General features: G+C 48.3%; 1 protein-coding gene and 1 long non-coding RNA gene across 2 annotated transcripts in view; both read left to right on the top strand.

The window, feature by feature from the left end:
• Positions 1-21,428, top strand: part of RBFOX1 (RNA binding fox-1 homolog 1) — a 2,446,597-nt gene that overhangs the window by 567,677 nt on the left and 1,857,492 nt on the right. The window lies entirely within an intron of this gene.
• Positions 7,042-15,770, top strand: LOC147345469 (uncharacterized). Its single transcript, XR_015154785.1, has 3 exons — positions 7,042-8,499; positions 9,319-9,666; positions 15,756-15,770. It is a non-coding gene; the product is annotated as an uncharacterized LOC147345469 (long non-coding RNA).

Raw genomic sequence — 21,428 nt, 5'->3', positions numbered from 1 at the left:
ACTCTCCTCTTTCACTTTCATCAAGAGGCTTTTTAGCTCCTCTTCACTTTCTGCCATAAGGGTGGTGTCATCTGCATACCTGAGGTTATTGAGATTTCTCCCGGCAATCTTGATTCCAGCTTGTGTTTCTTCCAGTCCAGCATTTCTCATGATGTACTCTGCAATAAGTTAAATAAACAGGGTGACAATATACAGCCTTGACGTACTCCTTTTCCTACTTGGAACCAGTCTGTTGTTCCATGTCCAGTTCTAACTGCTGCTTCCTGACCTGCATACAAATTTCTCAAAAGGCAGATCAGGTGGTCTGGTATTCCCATCTCTTGAAGAACTTCCCACAGTTGATTGTGATCCACATAGTCAAAGGCGTTGGCATAGTCAGTAAAGCAGAAATAGATGTTTTTCTGGAACTCTCTTGCTTTTTTGATGATCCAACAGATGTTGGCAATTTGATCTCTGGTTCCTCTGCCTTTTCTAAATCCGGCTTGAACATGTGGAAGTTCATGGTTCACGTACTGTTGAAGCCTGGCTTGTGGAATTTTGAGCATTACTTTACTAGCGTGTGAGATGAATGCAATTGTGCAGTAGTTTGAACATTGTTTGGCATTGACTTTCTTTGGGTTTGGAATGAAAACTGACCTTTTCCAGTCCTGTGGCCACTGCTGTGTTTTCCAAATTTGCTGGCATATTGAGTACAGCACTTTCACAGCATCATCTTTTAGGATTTCAAATAGCTCAACTGGAATTCCATCACCTCCACTTGCTTTGTTGTTAGTGATGCTTCCTAAGGCCCACTTGACTTCACATTCCTGGATGTCTGGCTCTTGGTGAGTGGTCACACCATTGTGATTATCTGGGTCATGAAGATCTTTTTTGTACAGTTCTTCTGTGTATTCTTGCCACCTCTTCTTAATATCTTCTGCTTCTGTTTGGTCCATACCATTTCTGTCCTTTATTGTGCCCATCTTTGCATGAAATATTCCCTTGGTATCTCTAATTTTCTTGAAGAGATTTCTGATCTTTCCCATTCTATTGTTTTCCTCTGGTTCTTTGCATTGATCACTCAGGAATTCTTTCTTATCTCACCTTACTACTATTCTTTGGAACTCTGCATTCAGATAGGTATATTTTTCCTTTTCTCCTTTGCTTTTCACTTCTCTTCTTTCTTCAGCCATTTGCAAGGGCTCTTCAGACAGCCATTTTGCTTTTTTGCATTTCTTGTTCTTAGGGATGGTCTTGATCCCTATCTCCTATACAATGTCACAAATCTCTGTCCATAATTCATCAGGCACTCTGTCTATCAAATCTAGTCCCTTAACTCTATTTCTCACTTCCACTGTATAATCTTAAGGGATTTTATTTAGGTCATACCTGAATGGTCTAGTGGTCTTCCCTACTTTCTTCCATTTAAATCTGAATTTGGCAATAAGAAATTCATAATCTGAGCCACAGTCAGCTCCCGGTCTTGTTTTTGCTGACTGTATAGAGCTTCTCCATCTTTGGCTTCAAAGAATATAATCAATATGATTTCGGTATTGACCATCTGGTGATGTCCATGTGTAGAGTCTTCTCTCATGTTGTTGGAAAACGGTGTTTGCTATGACCAGTACGTTCTCCTGGCAAAACTCTATTAGCCTTTGCCCTGCTTCATTCTGTACTCCAAGGCTAAATTTGCCTGTTACTCCAGGTGTTTCTTGGCTTCCTACTTTTGTATTCCAGTCCCCTGTGATGAAAAGGACATTTTTGGGGGGTGTTAGTTCTAGAAGGTCTTGTAGGTCTTCATAGAACTGTTCAACTTCAGCTTCTTCAGCGTTACTGGTCGGGGCATAGACTTGGATTACTGTGATACAGAATGGTTTTCCTTGGAAACGAACAGGGATCATTCTGTCATTTTAAAGATTGCATCCAAGTACTGCATTTCAGACTCTTTTGTTGACTATTATGGCTACTCCATTTCTCCTAAGGGATTCTTGCCCACAGTAGTAGATATAATAGTTATGTATAGTAGTAGATATTAGCTTTCTCCATCAGAGGGCAGATAGACTGAAAACCACAATTACAGAAAACTAACCAATCCTGTGGTCATGTATGGATGTGAGAGTTGGACTGTGAAGAAGGCTGAGCACCGAAGAATTGATGCTTTTGAACTGTGGTGTTGGAGAAGACTCTTGAGAGTCCCTTGGACTGCAAGGAGATCCAACCAGTCCACTAAAGGAGATCAGCCCTGGGATTTCTTTGGAAGGAATGATGTTAAAGCTGAAACTCCAGTACTTTGGCCACCTCATGCGAAGAGTTGACTCGTTGGAAAAGACTCTGATGCTGGGAGGGATTGGGGGCAGGAGGAGAAGGGGATGACAGAGGATGAGATGGCTGGATGGCATCACTGACTCGATGGATGTGAGTCTCAGTGAACTCCGGGAGTTGGTAATGGACAGAGTGGCCTGGTGTGCTGTGATTCATGGGGTCGCAAAGAGTCGGACACAACTGAGCGACTGATCTGATCTGAACCAATCTGATCACATGGACCACAGCCTTGTCTAACTCAATGAAACTATGAGCCATGCTGTGTAGGGCCACCCAAGATGGATGGGTCATGGGGGAGAGTTCTGAGAAAATGTGGTCCACTGGAGAAGGGAATGGCAAACCACTTCAGTATTCTTGCCTTGAGAAGCACATTAACAGAATGAAAAGGCAAAAAGATAGGACACTGAAAGATGAACTCCCCAGTTTGGTAGGTGCCCAATATGCTAGTGGAGTCAGTAGAGAAATAACTCCAGAAAGAATGAAGGGATGGAGCCACAGCAAAAACAATACCCAGTTGTGGTTGTGACTGGTGATAGAAGCAAGGCCCGATGCTATAAAGAGCAATATTGCATAGGAACCTGGAATCTTAGGTCCATGAATCAAGGCAAGTTGGAAGTTATCAAACAGGAGATGGCAAGAATGAACGTCGACATTCTAGGAATTGGGGAACTAAAATGGACTGGAATGGGTGAATTTAACTCAGATGACCATTATATCTACTACTGTGGGCAGGAATCCCTTAGAAGAAATGGAGTAGCCCGCATAGTCAGTTACCAAGTCATGTTCAACTCTTCACAACCCCATGGACTGCAGCATGCAAGGCTTCCCTGTCCCGCACCATCTCCTGGAGTTTGTCCAAGTTCATGTCTATTGCATTAGTGATGCCATCCAACCATCTCATTCTCTGTCACCCCCTTCTCCTCCTGCCTTCCATCTTTCCCAGCATCAGGGTCTTTTCCAGTGAGTCAGCTCTTCACATCAGGTGGTCAAAGTATTGGAGCTTCAGCTTCAGCATCAGTCCTTCCAATGAATATTCAGTGTTGATTTCCTTTAAGATTGACTGGTTTGATCTCCTTGCTGTCCAAGGGACAATGAGGAGTCTTCTTCAGCACCATAGTTCAAAAACTAGGCCCGAGTAATAACTATGGTGCCTTATGACATGGGTTGACTGATTTCTAAGCATTGTATCCAGTACTTTACACATAGATGGTTCCGCTTAACCATCCCACGTGCTATATAAAGTAGGTACCGTGACACCACCCATCCCGGTTAGTAGATGAAGACGTGGGAGCATGAGGAGGTGAGGTCACATGCCCAGATTCACCAGCTGAGAAGCAGCAGAGCTGGGATTTGAAGCCCCAGAGCTGGACTGAGAGGCTGTCCTCTTCACTGCAGTATGGTGCTTCTGCTCAGGGATCTTCAGAACCTGAATAAGCCACCTGTCTCTCTAGGGCATCCTTTTCCAGGCAGGAGGGAGGGAGGCTCTGAGCAAATGGCTTCCTCACCTTGCCCTCCCAACCCCCAACAGGTTGTCAGACGTAGCAAGTGAAAAACACACGATGCCCAGTTAGCTGCAAATAGAGAAACAACAAATGTTCATCAACCAAAAGCATGCCCCATAGAGGATGTGGGCCACACTGGTTGTTGTTGTTCATTTGCCAAGCCACGTCCAACTCTTCTCGACCCCATGGGCTGCAGCATGCCAGGCCTCCCTGTCCCTCACCATCTCCTGGAGTCTGTCCATGTTCATATCCATTGAATCAGTGATGCCAGCCAACCATCTCATCCTCTGTCGTCCCCTTCTCCTCCTGCCCTCAATCTTTCCCGGCATCAGGGTCTTTTCCAATGAGTCAGCTGTTCGAATCAGGTGGCCAAAGTATTGGAGCCATACGTACATGATTAAAAAACTTATGTTCATTGTTATCTGAAGTTCGACTGTAAGTTGAATGTTAAGTGGGTGTCCTATATGTTAGGACCCTCTGGGTTCAGTCCCTGGGTTGGGAAGTTTCCCTAGAGGAGGAAATGGCAACCCACTTGAGGAATCTTGCCTGGAGAATCCCATGGACAGAGGAATCCAGTGGTCTACAGTCCATAGGGCCACAAGGAGTCGGACATGATTGAGCCCACACGCACTACTCCCATAGCCTCAGGGACCCCTGCCTCCACCAGCCAGGCCCAGTGCAGCCCAGTCATCATTTCAGCCAGAATCAAGAGCTTCCTTCTACGGACAGACACAGAGAAGCAGCCACAGACGTTGTCTGCTTTAAAATACGCTGCTGCGCTCCCCGGGCCACCCCTACTCCAAGCCCAGAGCCCCCAGGTGTGATTTGAAATAAAACACCACCACATCTTTTCTCTGGGAAAAGACCTTCCTCCTCCTCTATTCCTGTAGGTTGGGAGATGGTAAATCTTTTCCCTGAACCTTGGACTTCACATGTCAGGTTCCTGGAGAGATCTCTCTGGAGAGGAAAGGGAGAGGGAGCCACTGAAATTAAGTTCAGACTTGTTAGAGGGAGTCGTGTTGAAAAGGCGCCCTGAACATGTGAAATGCAGCTGTTCCCGGCGCCGAGAGAATGGCGATGATTTTCCTGGCGAGACACGGAGACCATCATATGAGGAGCAGTTAAGCAATAATTTAACACTGCTGTTCTGCTGAGAGCTGATGCGAGCTGCTTCTGGCAGGAGGGTTTGGGGGGAACTTGTTTTCTCGGTGGGAAACCACAAAGCCTTTCCATTTGACTTTCACTTAAATCCCTGAATGTTTGGTTGTAGGTGTCGCTTCATTCGTTCATTTACGAACATGTTGTAAGCACCTCCTACATGCTAAGCACTGACTGATTTCTCTTCCTCAGTGTTTGTTCTAGGTATCCATTCCTTTTTTATTCATTATGAATAAACATGCAGGTATTTATTTGTTAGTTTATTACGCAAACATTTTCCAAACCAGGTGCATGCCTGGAGCTGTGCTAGAGATACAGGAGTTAATGGGGCCCATGCTTTCCCTTCAAAGAACTGATTGTCTGGTGGGGGAAGTGGACATCTACATGGGTCAAGGAAATACAGAGGGTCAGCCTGATAATTAAAAACATGGTATGTGCATGCGTGCTCAGTCATGTTTGACTCTTTGTGACCCCATGGACTGCAGCCTGCCAGGCTCCTCTGTTCCAGGCAGGAATGCTGGAGTGAGTAGCCATTCCCTTCCCCAGGGGATCTTCCCAACCCGGATCAAACTCTTGTCTCCTGCGTCTCCTGCATTGGCAGGTGGATTCTTTACCAGTGAGCCATGGTGGGATTCCATTTACTGAGCATCTGCTATACACCAGTCACTTTATCCACATTGCTATTTATAACACGTCATACCCAAGCCATTCCTTGAAGCAGGGTAGCCATTAACATCCCTGTTCTGTGGATGAGAAAAGAGAGGTTCTGAGAGGTTGAGTACCTTGCCCCAAGCTACAAGTAACAGAACTAAGATTCAACCCCAATCAGAGCCCAAGCATCCACTCTGCTGTGTTGCCCTCAGGCACAAGCAGGAGAGAAAAATGCAACAGGAGAAGCTGAAGCAACTGGCAGGCTCTGATGGGGGTGTCTGCCCTGGGTTCTGGAGGCTGAATTTAAGAGTTTTGCTGTCAGAGAAGATCAGAAGAGCTTTCCTAGGGAGGCAAACAGAACATCTTGAAAGAATGAGGCATTTGGGCACTGAGGGAGGCAAAGGAGAGGCTTTGGAGGGTAAAGTGTGGGAACCCAATTTCTGGGTTGCCCAGGTAATCTCAAATTGGTCTGTTCCTCTATAACAGACAGCTGAGAGTCTGAGGCTTTTCATGGGATGTGTGTGTGCATGCTCAGTCCCTCAGTTGTATCCAGCTCCTTGCCACTCCATGGACTGTAGCCCACCAGGCTCCTCCATCCACAGGATTCTCCTAGGATGAGGGCTTAGCACTTCAGAGAGCCAGCTATCACCCACCAGGAAGCGGCAAGTGCACACAAAGGTCAGTCACACCCGTGTGAAAATTTCATCCACCCGACTCTGAAATCTCAGCCGTGAAACCTCCACCCACACATCAGGGCAGAACTGCCAGTAAGCACTGATGTGTGCTGCATTTTAAAGTCTGGGCAAGGTGGCTGATTACAGATGCTGTTCTCAGAGCCCTGGAATAAAGTTTCTCATCCCACAAGAGCCAAGGCTGGTCCCCAAAGTAATTGGCATTGCATTATTGATAAAGGTGTTGGGCCACGCACGCACCGAGGAATCCATCTTCTTCTCTGACATCCGATTACTCTGTGCGGCTCCTCCGTTCACCTTGGGCTCGCATGCAGCTCCAGAGGCACAGATTCCTTCACTCATTGGCAACTTCACGACGTGTGCTGTGTCCAAGGGAGAAAGAAAGGGGAGGGAGGAGGCATGAGCAGTGTGTCAGTTTTGAAATATTTGTCCTGAATATATATATATTTTTGAAAAGGGGGACTTCTGTCCTCTTGTCCTTTCTCTGCCATCTTAGAAATTTGATTAGTCGTTATTAAATATTTTGAAGTGGAGGAAAAACAGGGAGAAGTTTCCAAGGGCAAGCCACAACTTTGATCTTGACAGAGCCGTCATTGTCAGGAGCCGACATAAAGGCGCCTTGCGTTAGGCTGGCGTTAACACGTTGAGATGCTGGTAATTAGGGCCTTGTAATGACCCGTTCCAGAAAGAAACAGCTCTATTCCTTATTTGCCATTAAAGAACAACCAAGAGTTTATTTGCAGAGAATTGGGTTTAATTCAATTAGCAGGAATTGTGAGGCATTCACAACACAAGGTATATTAGCCTGGCACTTGGTTTGTAATGACACCCAGAAAGCATTTAGGGAAAGAAAAGCTAATTATCCAAGATTCTTCATTTATTTTTTTTTTCTTCTTTTCAATAACATGGAGGGTTTAGTCCAAATTTCAGAGGCCTGTATTCCCAAATCCCTTAAGCTTTAATTAACGATTAACAGAGCAGCAGGATATGGAGAGGGACAAGAAATCTTTGCCGTGGAGTCAGTGCCAAAGGGGATTATTAATAACCCCCACCCTGAGACAGCACTTCACAGTTTACAGAGCATTTCCACCACCATTATCTGCTTTGAATATTCATTTCCTCGTCTCTCTGAGCCAGTTCCCTGGTTACTGAGTGTCTTTTTCACCCGGCCCGTCTTGACTTTCAGATCTCGTCTCCTGTGTCTGAGTAAGTCCACGGCCAGCCTGGCCGTTCGCTTTAGGAGACGCACACGGGAAGCTGGGGAGAGTGGGAGCAGCTCTGACCTCCACCTTCCTCCAGGTCCGTGGCCTTGGGCAGTTGCCGAACTCCTTTAGACTTCAGTTTGCTTTTCTTTCTCACCCCTGTGTGTATCTCTGCTGTCCAACATGGTGACCAGTTTCACCTGTGGCTAGTTGCACATCAGGAATTAAAATTAAGTAAAAGCCCGTTGGTTGCACGAGGCACAGGCCAAGCACTGGGCAGCTGGTCGCTGGTGTTTGCTGTCTTGGGCAGCTCAGGTGTGGCGCATCTCCATCTTCGCCAAGCGTTCTTGGGGTGGGGCAGGGACGGGAGGCAGCTCTCGTCTTTTGAGGGTGGTGTGGGGAGCATTTAGTGAGAAAATGCTGAGTGGGCACGTGGCTTATGACAGATGCTCGCCAATAGCATCTGTGATGAGGTGGAGGGGTGGGAGGAGAGGAAAGGAGGGCTCCCACAAAGCCCCTCCTACCCTCATGGTTTTTTTTTTTTTTTAGGGGGGAGGGGAGTATAGTTGATTTACAACATGTGTTAGAACCAGGTGTATCTTCCTGTGCTTGATATGATGCAAAAAACAATGGAGGAAGCATTATGGAAGAGAGAGCAACTTCTACTCAGTGTAGTTGATGTGCTCTGTCATCTCTGTCTCTGGGTTGTAATTCCACAAGTTGGTGCTGACCATCTCCCATAGTCCTCACAGTAGCCTAGTGAGGGAGCTTTTCTGTCCCTCACCAACAGGCGAGTGGAGTAACAGGGGCTCAGGCAGGTGACACGGACACCTGAAATGCTGGGCTGGAGGGCGTTGGAGCCGCCCCCCCGCCCTAGGACCAGCAGGACCCAGGACCCATTTTCTCTCCCACCTCCATCGGCAGACTTCCAGCTCGTTCTTGCTGAGATACAAGTGACCGCAATGCACAAGGCGAGGGGGGCTGTTAACTCGGGTAAGAATCCTTGGGTGTCTGCTCCCTCTTTAGAAAGAAGAGGGCAGGGTTGCTTGGTGTCTGCTGGGGTCAGAGCTAAGGTAATGCTGCGAGTGTGGCTTCCTGTGTGCCGGGGGTCCCCGACTTCAGGGCTGACGTGGATCTGGGGAACGGCGGTGATGAGGTCACCAGGCAGTTGATCCAAACGGGAGTCGGAACCACCAGAGTCCCCGTAGGGATCTCGCCGGCTTTGGGACAGGTCTGTGCACAGTGTCTCTCACTCATCCAGGTTACCAACCCCCATCCCATCCGCTTGCCACCAACATCCTTGTCTGTCTGCATTCCTAGCAGCAGCCCCCAGCTCGGGTCAGACTTGGGGTGCTAGCGGCTTGTTTGGGGACTGGTCCCAGGAAGCAGGTGGAGAAGGGGAAAGGGAGGGGGTGGTGAGGAGGCCAGTGAGGATGCCCAAAGTGGCAGGTCCCGCGTGTGCACGCGCTCAGCCGGGACCGTGGGCTCCTCCATGGGCCGTGTCTGAGCAGTCCACCTGGGGGCACACGGAGTGGAGGGGTGCTTCCGGGACCTCAGTGCCGGCACCCCTTCCAGCCTGCGGGGTGCACGAGGAAGCCTGCTCCCATGGTCAGGGGAGCTGCCATGTCCTGCATTAGGTAGGGAGACCTTGACTCAGCAATGGCAAGGGGGTTGTGAGGGAGGTGCCCTGGAACAGCCATTACCACCAATCCCGCCTGGAAGGTTGTCGTGGGGTACGGGCGAGCCCCCGGTTCTGGCTGCTTCAGGAGGCTTCTCCCTTCTCATACGCACCACTCTGCTCCTCACTCCCAGGTCCTGAACAGCGTGTGTTCTGATGAGTTTTTATGATCATCTCCCCGACGCACAGCTCCCCTGCAGAGCCCTCTCCCTGACCGCATCTTTGGAGCTTGGCGCTGCTCCGTCATTTGATCCTGAGAAGTAAACACTGAGACTGCTCCCCCTGAAAGCCTCTCCGGCTACTCCCTATGTAGCCCGGCAGAATCCTACTCCCAGCTCAAGCGGAATGTGATGTGTCCAATTTGTTCGCCTCTGCACATCATCTGCTCACAGATGTTTGTCCTTTGGCTTGTTTCGTTTTCTAATTAATTTCAGATTAAGTTTGGAAACACCTTCTGTCTCCACCAGTTCCTGCCACCCCAGGTAATCTTGTTTACCCTGAACCCCGGGCTGGGGATCCCGGGCTCGCTCTCAGTGGCTCCGCCGTCCCAGTGGCTAAGAGGCTGGGGGCTATCACTTAACTGGTTAAGTGGTCTTATCCCTCTCATCCGAACGAGAGAGGATGGTGCTTGGATAAGCAGGTGGGATGGAGAAAAAGCGAACTTCCCTGAGCCTTTCTCAGGAGGAGTTGGGTGGAGTGGAAGCGAGGGAAGTCAGTGCTGGAGGCCGCCTGCTGGAAAGAAGATGGCGGCGGCAGCGTGCTGTGTATTAGGAATACGTGGGTGCACTTGCGTGCTTGCGTCCTTTGAATCGGTAACTGCCTTCTTTGGAGTTACTTAGAGAAAGGAGAAGGCAATGGCACCCCACCCCAGTACTTTTGCCTAGAAAATCCCATGGACGGAGGAGCCTGGTAAGCTGCAGTCCATGGGGTCGCTAGAGTCAGACACGACTGAGCGACTTCACTTTCACTTTTCACTTTCATGCATTGGAGAAGGAAATGGCAACCCACTCCAGTGTTCTTGCCTGGAGAATCCCAGGGAGGGGGAAGCCTGGTGGGCTGCCGTCTATGGGGTTGCACAGAATCGGACACGACTGAAGCGACTTAGCAGCAGCAGCAGCAGAGAAAGGAGGGAGAAGAAATAACAGAAATACTGACTTCCGGTAGCCTGGGTGCTAAGCACTGTGCTTCTGAAATGAAGTGGCAGCAGAAGTAATAAAATCAACGGTAACTGTGCGTGATGACACCAGACAACACTCGTTGCCTCTTCACTCTCCACCAACACTGGTTGTAACTCCTTTATGCATGCTACCAATTTACTCCTTAAAAAAAACACAGCCCTACGTGGTCCCCATTTAACAGATGAGGAAACTGAGGCCCAGAGAGGTTAAGGGACTTGCCCCAGCCCACACAGGGAGTCAGGGGCAGGGCTGAGACTGAATTGGGTTAGGAGACTGCAATGCCTGACGTCTTATCTTCCTTTAGTTCTTATTATTAATATTTTTCACTGCACCACGCAGCATGCAGGATCTTAGTTCCCTAACCAGGGATCGAACCCCTACCTCCTGCGATGGAAGCACAGAGTCTTAACCACTGGACCAGCGGGGCGCCCCTGACATTTCATCTCTCTTACCTCCCAGGGGCCTTAGACCAGGTGTGAGTTCAGATCTGTGTCCCCAGGCAGGGCGACAGCTCAGTCTGGGGAGGAGGGGGAGGAAAGTTGAGTTTTTAGAGGCTGGGTCAGCAGGTGTGCAGCCCAGCTGGAGAATCACACCGGGGGCGGCGTCCTGCACTGGCCTCCTCGAGCACTCTCCTGCTTGGGCACCCGGCTTCCCTGTCTGTGCAGGGTGCACTCCAGCCACTCCCCCGTTCCTGGGCCTTCTGCATTCTTCTTTTCTGCACCCTTTGCTTGTGCACATAGCCTCAGAAATCACCCCAATACTCGACGGTCGTGTGGGAATCTATTATGATAGTAACTCTCCTGATAGTTATCCTCATGATTCTAAAGTGCGTTCCCCACCAGGCAAGAGGGGGAACCATGTCCATTTGGATCAGTGCTACAGACCATTGCCTGACCCAGAATGGGCTGTTCTTCTCCAACCCATGGTGGGAGCTCTGCGTTTCACCTCTAAACACAGGGGCACTCCCAACTTTCTACCTACAGACCTCTCCCCAAGCCTGCTCCTCCCGCCCCAACACCTCCCTCCTTGGTTTCCTCCTGTGTGTTTTCCAAGGCGTTTTCAACTCTGCCAGGGGTGCCCTGAAACTTGCCAGCCCTGCCAGCAAAGAGATGAAATACTCAGGGATCACCAGGCAGGACAAGGTAATAAGAAAAACACATGGGCACAAATGGGCCCAGCCCAACTGAAGCAATCACCAAATTTCCCCTCCAATTCGATATTGCAGTGAGTGGGGGCAAAGACGGTGGTGGCAGAACATAAATTATGTCATCTCTGTGCGATCAAAGGTTCCCAGCATTCCTCCATGCTGTCCTTTTCATTTGGGGTCCGTAAATACTGTATCCTATTAAAAGGAGTCATTGAGCCTGTGCCTTCAAAGGTGACAGTGAAACCCGAAGCTTGGCATCCTGTGTGTGGATATTTTAAAGGAACTGTCCGTGCCTGGGGGCATCCCTGATGGCTCAGTGGTAAAGAACCTGCCTGCCAATGCAGGAGACTCAGGTTCGATCCCTGTCCCCTAAAGAAGGAAATGGCAACCCACTCCAGTATTCTTGCCTGGGAAGTTCCATGGACAGAAGAGCCTGGCAGACTACAGTCCATGGGGTTGCAAAAGAGTTGGACATGATTTAGCAACTCAACAACTCCGTGGCTGGGTAGATGGGTGAGAGAAGGAAGCAGGATGTCTTGCCCGCGTGTGGAGACTTTCTTAAGACTTCAACCGTCATGTCTGGAGGGCCAGGACTCTGAACTCAGACCCACTTGAAGTCAGAATTCCCTCTGCCACTTATCAGCCATACCACTTGGAGCTAATTACTTCACCTTAGTCCAACTATTTTTAATATTGAGGACAATAAGAATCTGCATCTTAGAACTGTGATGAGGATTGAGATGATGTTTAAAAATACTGAGAGCAGAGTTTTGTTTTTGCAGCCTACAGGATAATCCTTGGTAAATGCTAACTTATTATTATTATTAATAATACTGCATAAAAGCTTGCTGACCTTCCAAACTCATATCAGCCTTCAAACCTTTGCCCAAATTGTCCTGACCACCCAGAATGCCCTTCCTCCAGGCCTTAGGTCATATTCTCTAGAGGCAGAACTGACATGTGATTCTTGTGCAAATAGGTATTGAAAGCAGTGTGCTTTGAGCAGGAACCTGGCGAGAAGTAAAGGTGGCAGGATGAGAGGCTCGGTAAAGATGGAGTTTGGCTGAAGTCAAGCCTCAGCCTGGTCCCACAGGGAGCCCTGGGGTGTGAGGAGCACCACGGAGCTTTCACACCTTGCTTTTGTTTTTCAGTCGCTAAGTCGTGTCCACCTCTTTGCAACCCCATGAACTGCAGCACACCAGGCTTCCCTGTCCTTCCCTGTCTCCCAGAGTTTGCTCAAACTCATGTCCATTGAGTCAGTGATGCTATCCGACCATCTCACCCTCTGTCACCCCCTTCTCCTCCTGGTCTCAGTCTTTCCCAGCATCAGGGTCTTTTCCAATGAGTTGCCTCTTCACATCAGGTGGCCAAAGTATTGGAGCTTTGGGTTCAGCATCAGTCCTTCCAATGAATATTCAGGGTTGATTTCCTTTAGGATGGACTGGTTTGGTTTCCTTGCTGTCCAAGGGACTCTCAAGGGCCTTTTCCAGCATGCCTTTTCTAGTCTCTTCCAGTTCAAAAGCACGAGTTCTACAGCACTCAGCTTTCTTTAGGGCCCAGCTCTCACATCTGTACATGACCACTGGAAAAAACTATAGCTTTGACTATACAGACCCTTGTCAGCCCACCTTGGAGCAAGCAAAATGTATGTTTCTACCACTGGCTTGCATGCAACCTCTGGGGCAGGGCTCTCCTCTTTGGCATCTTTGGATAAAGTTTGATTCTCCAGAGAAGGTGGCCACCGACACTCACAGCAGTGGGGGGACTGACATACTGGACTGATAAGAGGACTCTGGGTTGGGCACTGCCTTTTCCTTCTCAGAGTGCACTGACCCATCCTCCGAGACCCAGCTCCATGCCGCTTCCTCCTTCTGTGGCCCTTCCTTCTCTTCCTGATGCTCTGACCTTATTCTCTCTGGATCCCCAAGGCTTTTCACGACAGGCACCTCAGTGATAGCACTTATCCACTGTAATGGGATTATATGCTCCCAGATCAGACCTGCCCTAGTGAGAGAGACAGTCTGCAGACGTTAGATTCGTCTCTTATATGGAGAGAGAAGGCAGCGATGAGGTGGTGTGAACTGAATGGGGGAAACACAGGGAAAGAGCAGGTCCCATGGTGAGAGACAGAGCCGAAAACTCACCACTTCAGCCCTGGGTTGGGTTCTGTGTCCTGGCCAGCTCTGACTTCCCAGCCTGGGAATGGCTGGGGGATTATAGAGAGTCAGGGAATTGCACACTTAAGTTTCCCAAAATGTGGACGACAGGATTAAAACTTGGGGAATATGCTAGACCTCTGGGCTAGGGTACGGCTGACCCTGCCCCTTCCTTGCCTGGATCTGGCAGGCAGTGTCTCATTTCAGCCTGAGTCGGACCCCAATCCTGATCAGCTCGTAGAATCATTTACCGTCCAGCTGAACCTGACAACACAGAGCCTGTCTGGTGGTTTCGCTCGATGATGGCGTCCTTGACCGTAGCAACGAGGTCCCCCTTTGAGGGATGGTGGAGACGGTTTGAATGATCCCTCAGAAAAGGGAGCCCAGCAGTCTGGGATTAGTCCAGCTCGGTAGAGAGCAGAGATGCCAAGTCCGGGGGGTCAGGCAGCAGAGAGGCAGGATGGCCTCTGGCTGAGGCTGCTGGCCTTGATGCTGACCAGCTGTGTTCCTAGCATACACTCTCTCGGCCTTTGTTTCTGTGTCTTTAAAATGGGGATAAATCTATTCTCTATGTCTCTTTCTCCAGACATGGGGAGAGAGGAGAGGGAGAGATGTATAAAAAACAAACGAAAAATGGGGATTATAATGGTGTTCAATGTGAGGATGATTAGCATTTGGTGAGTTTCCACGGGGTTTCTTGGCTCTGACGCTAGTACCATTTGGGGCCAGATAATTCTTAGTTGTGGGGATCTGTCCTGTGCATTGTAGGGGGTTCAGCAGCATCTCTGCTTTTACTCACTAGATGACAATTAACTACCCCCACCCCCTGCCCAGTGTGACAACCAAAACATCTCCAGACATGGCCACCTGTCCCTTGGGGAGAAATTAGCCCTGGTTGAGAACCACTGAGTTACTACAGGCAAGATCCTGAGCAAAGAGCTTGGCATATTATAAACATCCAAACAACAGACCAGAGAACAGATTTGTGACTGCCGAGGGGGACGGGTGGGGGTAGGGAAGGACTGAAGTTTGAGATCAGCACCTGCAAACTATCACACAGAGGATGGATTAACTAAAGGTTCTACTGTATAGCGCTGGGAACTGTATTCAAGATTCTGTTAAAAAAATAATGGAAAAGAAGAAACATCAGTCAGTTCAGTCACTCAGTCGTGTCTGACTCTTTGCGACCCCACGGACTGCAGCACGCCAGACTCCTCTGTCCTCCACAGTCTCCCGAAGCTTGCTCAAACTAATGTCCATTGAGTCAGTGATGCCATCCAACCATCTCATCTTCTGTCGTCCCCTTCTCTTCCTGCCTTCAATCTTTCCCAGCATCAGGGTCTTTTCAAATGAGTCAGTTCTTTTGAAGAAAGAACTGGCCAAAATGTTGGAGTTTCAGCTTCATCAGTCCTTTCAGGGAACATTCAGGACTGATTTCCTTTAAGATTTACCGGTTTGATCTCCTTGCAGTCCAAGCGACTCTCAAGAGTCTTCTCCAACACCACAGTTCAAAAGCATTGATTCTTCAGTGCTCAGCTTTCTTTATAGTCCAACTCTCACATCCATACATGACTACTGGAAAAACCATAACTTTGAATAGACAGACCTTTGTCAGCAAAATATGATGTCTAGGTTGGTCATAGCTTTTCTTCCAAGGAGCAAGTGTCTTTTAATTTCATGGCTGCAGTCACCATCTGCAGTGATTTTGGAGCCCCCAAAATAAAGTCTCTCACTGTTTCCATTGTTTCTCCATCTATTTGCCATGAAATGATGGGACCAGATGCCATAATCTTTGTTTTCTGAAAGTTGAGTTTTAAGCCAACTTTTTCATTCTCTTCTTTCACTTTCATCAAGAAATTCTTCAGTTCTTCTTCACTTTCTGCCATAAGGATGGTATCATCTGTATATCTGAGGTTATTGATATTTCTCCCCAAACATTAGCTGAAGGTACCAATATTATTCTTAGTATTGTCATCATCATCACCAGTAGCAATAGGATGTATTAGTTAGGAGAACACCAGCCCTTGTTAAAAAGCAAGCCCCCAGTTACAGTCCTATAACACAATAAAGTTTATATTTTGCTTCTTTAGCCAGTACAGGTGTCTCTGGTGGCCTGCCAGCTCTCCGTAATGTGATTCCAGGATCCAGATTTCTTTTACCTGGCAGCATTCCCCTCCCTTCAGTCCCCAGAGGCTCCAGAAACATTTAGAAATGCCTGGGAAATATTCAGAAATGCTCGGAAAAAGAGAGGCCTACCTGCCTCATAAGCTGCTTGGCCTGGAAGTAGCTTACATCATTACTGGTCACATCCCATTGGTGCAAACTAGTCACATGGTACCATCGAGCTGCAGGGGAGCCTGGAAAATGTAGTCCCTGGCTGTACAGCCATTTCCTGGTGGCAATTACACATGAGGGAAACAGGAGCATGAATCTTTGGATGATGGTTGGTCGCTTCTACCATTCATGAACAGGACGCTCTGGTGGTCCTGGAAATCTGTGTGCTCCTTTTGTGGTGCCTTCTCGTCCTTGTGACCACAGTCTACTGCTCCTGGGTCCGACAAAAGGGATCTGTTGGAATGGAGCTCTCAGAATCTGTACAAAGGCAGGAGAACCAGCTTGGAAAGAGGTCAAGAACCAGACTGGGCCTGCAGTTACTGGAAGAAGGAATATCCTCCTTTCAGGTCTGGTCCTGGCAGAGCCCCATCATCCATGGGGGTAAATGCACCCTAGCCATTTGTGTCTGCCCTCATGTTGCTGACTCAACAGTCTGAGATCTCAAGACACAGAGGGGACAGTGCTTGATCATGTGTGCCTCGCACTGGCCTGGGGAGGCTGAGAAGAGGCATCTGGCCTAGGGGTCCTCAATGCTGTCTGCTCCTCAGAGTCCCCTGGATGGCTTCGGTGGCTACCACTGTCCAGCGGCCTCCCCAGATTGATGGACTTAGACCACTTGGGGCTGTCCTCAGCCATACCACCCTGAACACACCCAACCCCGCCTGATCTTGGAAGCTAAGCAGCGTTGGGCCTGGCTAGTACTTGGATGGGAGAACACTCAGGGCTTCGTCCTGGACAGCTGCCTTTCGTCAAGCTCCCTTTGACCCTGAAGTGCAGCCAGCATGAAGAAAGGGCTCTCTGCCCTTTCAGTCTGAAGTGGGAAACTGACCACCTCAATTCACCTCCACCCTGAGATCACGCATGATGGGGGAGAGGTGGTTTCTTGGAATAGAGATGTTTTTAAGAAAAGAGGTGAACTGCTGGGCAACCCCGAATGACAGTTGTACACACCCCAGCTTATAAATCGTGCTCTGGCCCCTCTTCCCAGCCTGAGAACACCCCAGGTCAGCATACGGCCCCTACTCTTCACCCCCTTCTTGTCCAGGCGTTAAGCCCCATTTCCTCTCCCAGCTGGATACACATTTTCAAAGAGGACAAGCGTATGGTGGCTTTATAACCTAAAGGAAAGCATCTCTAGCGATGGAATTCTAGGCACTGGAAGAAATGAGGTGGTGGGGGCTGCTGGGGGGGTGGGTGGTGTGTATCCTGAGATGTTTCCATAGCAATTCAAATCTTACAATAAGGGCTTTGGAAGGAAGGGCTGTGACAGCTAGGGCACCTCCTGTCCATCTGGGGCTGATGATGAAGGAGGGGAGGGAAAGGAATGTATACTCAGCCCAACCTGAGTGCACATTCCCAGCCTGACTTTTAAACTGCCATGTTGTCTGGAAAAGTTTCTTAACTTATCTAGGCTCTTAGTTCCTACAACATTGATAAGAAGATGATTCAGGATGGGGAACACATGTATAATTTTTTTTTAATTAAAATTGAATAAAAAAAATTAAAAAAAAGAAGATGATAATAGCACTTACCTAGCAGTCTTTGGCAGAGAAGGCAATGGCACCCCACTCCAGTACTCTTGCCTGAAAAATCCCATGGACGGAGGAGCCTGGTAGGCTACAGTCTATGGGGTCGCAAAGAGTCAGACACGACTGAGTGATTTCACTTTCACTTTTCATTTCATGCATTGGAGAAGGAAATGGCAACCCACTCCAGTGTTCTTGCCTGGGAAATCTCATGGACAGAGGAGCCTTGCAGGCTACAGTCCACGGGGTTGCAAGAGTCAGACACAACTCCGTGACTAAACAATAGCAAAGCAGGATGTGAGGAGTGAATAAGGGAATGGACACAAGTCTCAGCTCAGCGCCTGACTCACTGCACAAAGCTCATCCTGCCAGGTTTCCTGTCTCTTTGTTTTGTGCCATTTGAAGTCGCACAGTCCAGTCCAGTGTTGCTCTGGAACTACCAATCCCTGGGGAAGACAGCATTAGGAAAACAGTAGAATATTTGAAAAGACTGGCAGGAACTAGATGGTGTCTAAAGAATAGCTTCCTGTACATTTGTTTACTAGAGAAAACTTGGAAAGCGCAGCAAAGAGAAAGAAGAAAATGAAATATCTGCCTTTATTTCCCAAAGAGAAAAATTGTAAACATATTTCTTTGGCATTTCCTTCCCATGTCCCTTCTATGTATATTTTAACAGAATTGAGATCATGCAGTATATATGTCCGGCTGCCCAGGGAGCTCTAGTGGTAAAGAACCCGTCTGCCCATGCAGGAGATGTAAGAGACATGGGTTGGATCCCTGGGTTGGGAAGATCCCCTGGAGGAGGGCATGGCAACCCACTCCAGTATTCTTGCCTGGGGAATCCTGTGGACAGATGAGCCTGGCAGGCTACGGTCCATAGGGTGACAAAGAGTCCGACACAACTGAAGCGACTTAGCACGGTGTATATGTCAGTCATGTTCTGTTGCTTTCTTCATATGTAAGCATTTTCCCACGTTGTTTCAAACTCTGCTGGAGCATCGCTTCCACAGTCATACAGTGCTCCTTGAAAAGGGGTGATGACTAAGCTCCCTGAGGCGATCCCCGACTCTTGAACAGCTAGGTTGTTTCCGATTGTCTTCTCCATTACAAACATGTTGTGCAGCATTATTCTGTGCCACAGGCTTTTGCTGTATTTCCAGTACATCTTTAGGACACATTCCCAGGAGCAGAGTTATTGGGTCAAAGAGAAAGGAGGTTTTTTAAGGATCTTTAACTACATTTCCAGATTGCTGAGCTAAATTTGAAAGCAGAACCATCTTAGGAGTGTTTTTTAAAACTTGCCGCCTGGCCTCAGAAGAAAAAAAAAAAAAAAAGCAACAGGGAGCTCTTTGGAAGGAGATGTGGATGGTGTCAACTTCTCCCCAGGATTCCAGGATGCTGGTGGAGGGGTGGGGGCAGGGCGCGGGGAGCCCCAGGGCTTCCTCCTCGTGCCAACCCAGCCTCCCATCTGCCTCATAATTAAGCTTCAGGGAATGCTTGCAATCGCTCGGTGTTTTCCAGCATGTGTCAGGGTGACTGATGGGCTCATCACAGCTCAGACACCCATCAACCCAGTGCTGGAGCCAGTTTAACCTTCCTTAAACACCAGCCTCAAGGGCAAACCAAGGGCAGGGTTTTGTCGGCTCCTCTCTCCGAGGCTCGGCCTTCCTGCTGCAGTTTTCCCTTCCCTGCATCCTCTCGCTCCTCTCAAAATCATCTACAGGATGGACCCAAGGTGGTTGTTCATCGCCACAAGTAAGACTGTTCTTCGGTTACAAGCTGCCAGCATTTTGAAGCAAGTGCATGTAAATATTTCATTCCTGACAGCGAGATTTATTAAGAGAAACCTTGTGCATTTTCTGGAAGAATTTTAAGAGGCTTTTATTCATTGGGCATCCCAGAGCCTACGGAATTTGGTTCAGGGAGGGAGGGGAGCGTTGAGTATCATCTGTGAATGGGCTCTTTTCTTTTTTGCACTCACACTTCAAAATCTGGGCTGAGTTCTGGCAGCTCAGGACTGGAATAAAGTCCTGAGCTAGAATAGAAGAGAGAGGTGGTGGGGAGAGGGGATGCTACCTGCTTTCAGAAATACCTCTTTGGGGGAGTCTATTCAAAGACTGCTCCATTAACTTCAGTGGAGCTCAAAATATCAGCTTTATGAATGCTGCTACTGTAACAGTTATGCCACCAAACTAAGACTACGGTTATTCCTTCCCAATCTCTAACTCTAGGCCAGACATTCCCATCGAATCCTCGCCAAAAAGACAGCAAGATATCTTTTTATATCTGTTTTCTAATTGAAGAAACTGAGATCCTGAGAGGAGAGGTAGCGCTCTCGGGTGTGCACACTGCTTCTAAGTGGTGTTTTTCTTTGTTTCAGTCACTCAGTCACGTCTGACTCTTTTGCAACCCCATGGCTCCTCTGTGCATGGGATTTCCCAGGCAGGAATACTGGAGTGAGTTGCCATGTACTTCTCCAGGGACTCTTCCCAGCTCAGGGATCGAACCCACGTCTGCTGCATTGGCAGGCGGATTCTTTACCACAGAGCCACTAGGGAAGTCCTGTAAGTGGTAGGGCAGGGATTTATAAAGCCTAGGTGTATGTGAATTCAGAGCAACCCATATACATTTTACCAGCTGGAAATCAAATTGTGTGCTCTGAGAGGCGTCGCTTGACAGTCAATCGTCTGTTGCACGTGGAGATGGACAAAGACCGGCACACATGCTCATGCACTGAAACTCAAAGCTTGCTGTGTGCCAGGGACCAAGGGCTTTAAATATATGTTCTTTGCTTAATTCTTAGGACTTATCTTGTAAAAACATGTTTTCTGTTTTATAAGTATGAAATTATAGGCTTAGAGAGCATAAGTACCTTTTGTTGTGAGCATCTATTGCCGTGTATCCAAGTACCCCGGACTTAACAGCTCTAAACAACAACCATTCATTACAGCTCAAGATTTTGTGGGTCAGGGATCCAGGCAGGGTGTGCTGGGCGTGGGTGGGCTGAGGTTTCCTGGTGGCGTTCAACTGCCTGCGGGGGGCCATGGTGCGAGGTGGTTGGCACATCGGCCAGGGAGGCTGGAGGTGTGGGGTCAGCTGGGATTGTCCATCAGAGTGCCTCCATGTGGCCTCAGGGTAGTCAGACCTCTGGTGGGCATGAAGGACACCCAGAGAGGGCCCCCTGGACAGCAGTGGACACATCCAATCTTTTAAATCTGGCCTGGAAAAGACAGAACATTCCTTCTGCTGTAATCTGGTGATTAGGGTAGTTTTATTTTTTAAATTTTTTAAAAGAAGCCATTGTTTCCTTTTATTTTTTAAAATCTTATTTATTTTTAATTGAAGGATAATTGCTTTAAAATAATGGTTTGATTTCTGTCAAGGTCAATATGAAATAGCCATAGGTTTACATATGTCCCCTCCCTCCCACCTCCCACCCTTTCCCACCCCTCTAGCTTGTTACAGACATGGAAGCAACCTAGATGTCCACTGATAGATGAATGGATAAAACCAATGGAATACTACTTAGTCATAAAAAGGAACACATTTGAGTCAGTTTTAATGAGGTGGATGAACCTAGAGCCTATCACACAGAGTGAAGTAAGCCAGAGGAAAACAAATGTATTTTTAAAATGTATTTCTTTATTTGACCACTCCGAGTCTGAGTGTAGCATGTGGGATGTAGTTCCCCGACCAGATATTGAACCTGGTCCCCCTGCAGTGGGAGCATCAGGGAAGTCCTGGTCAGGGAAGTTTTCAAGCCTGCCTAGAGTCAAGGGTTGGGAGCATAGACCCCACATCTTCTCAGGAGAAGCACCAAAGAACGTGTGGCAGATTTCAGTCACCATATGTGCCCCAGATGACATACCTAGCATGGTGGTGGTGAGGGGAAGCAGATTTGGA

This window comes from Bos grunniens, chromosome 25 (genome assembly GCF_055505025.1).
Source record: "Bos grunniens cultivar Pamir isolate PY7600 chromosome 25, Bosgru_T2T1.0, whole genome shotgun sequence".
NCBI classification, from domain to species: Eukaryota; Metazoa; Chordata; class Mammalia; order Artiodactyla; family Bovidae; genus Bos; species Bos grunniens.
Note: the sequence above shows the minus strand (reverse complement) of the source record. Positions and strands in the feature narration are given on the sequence as shown.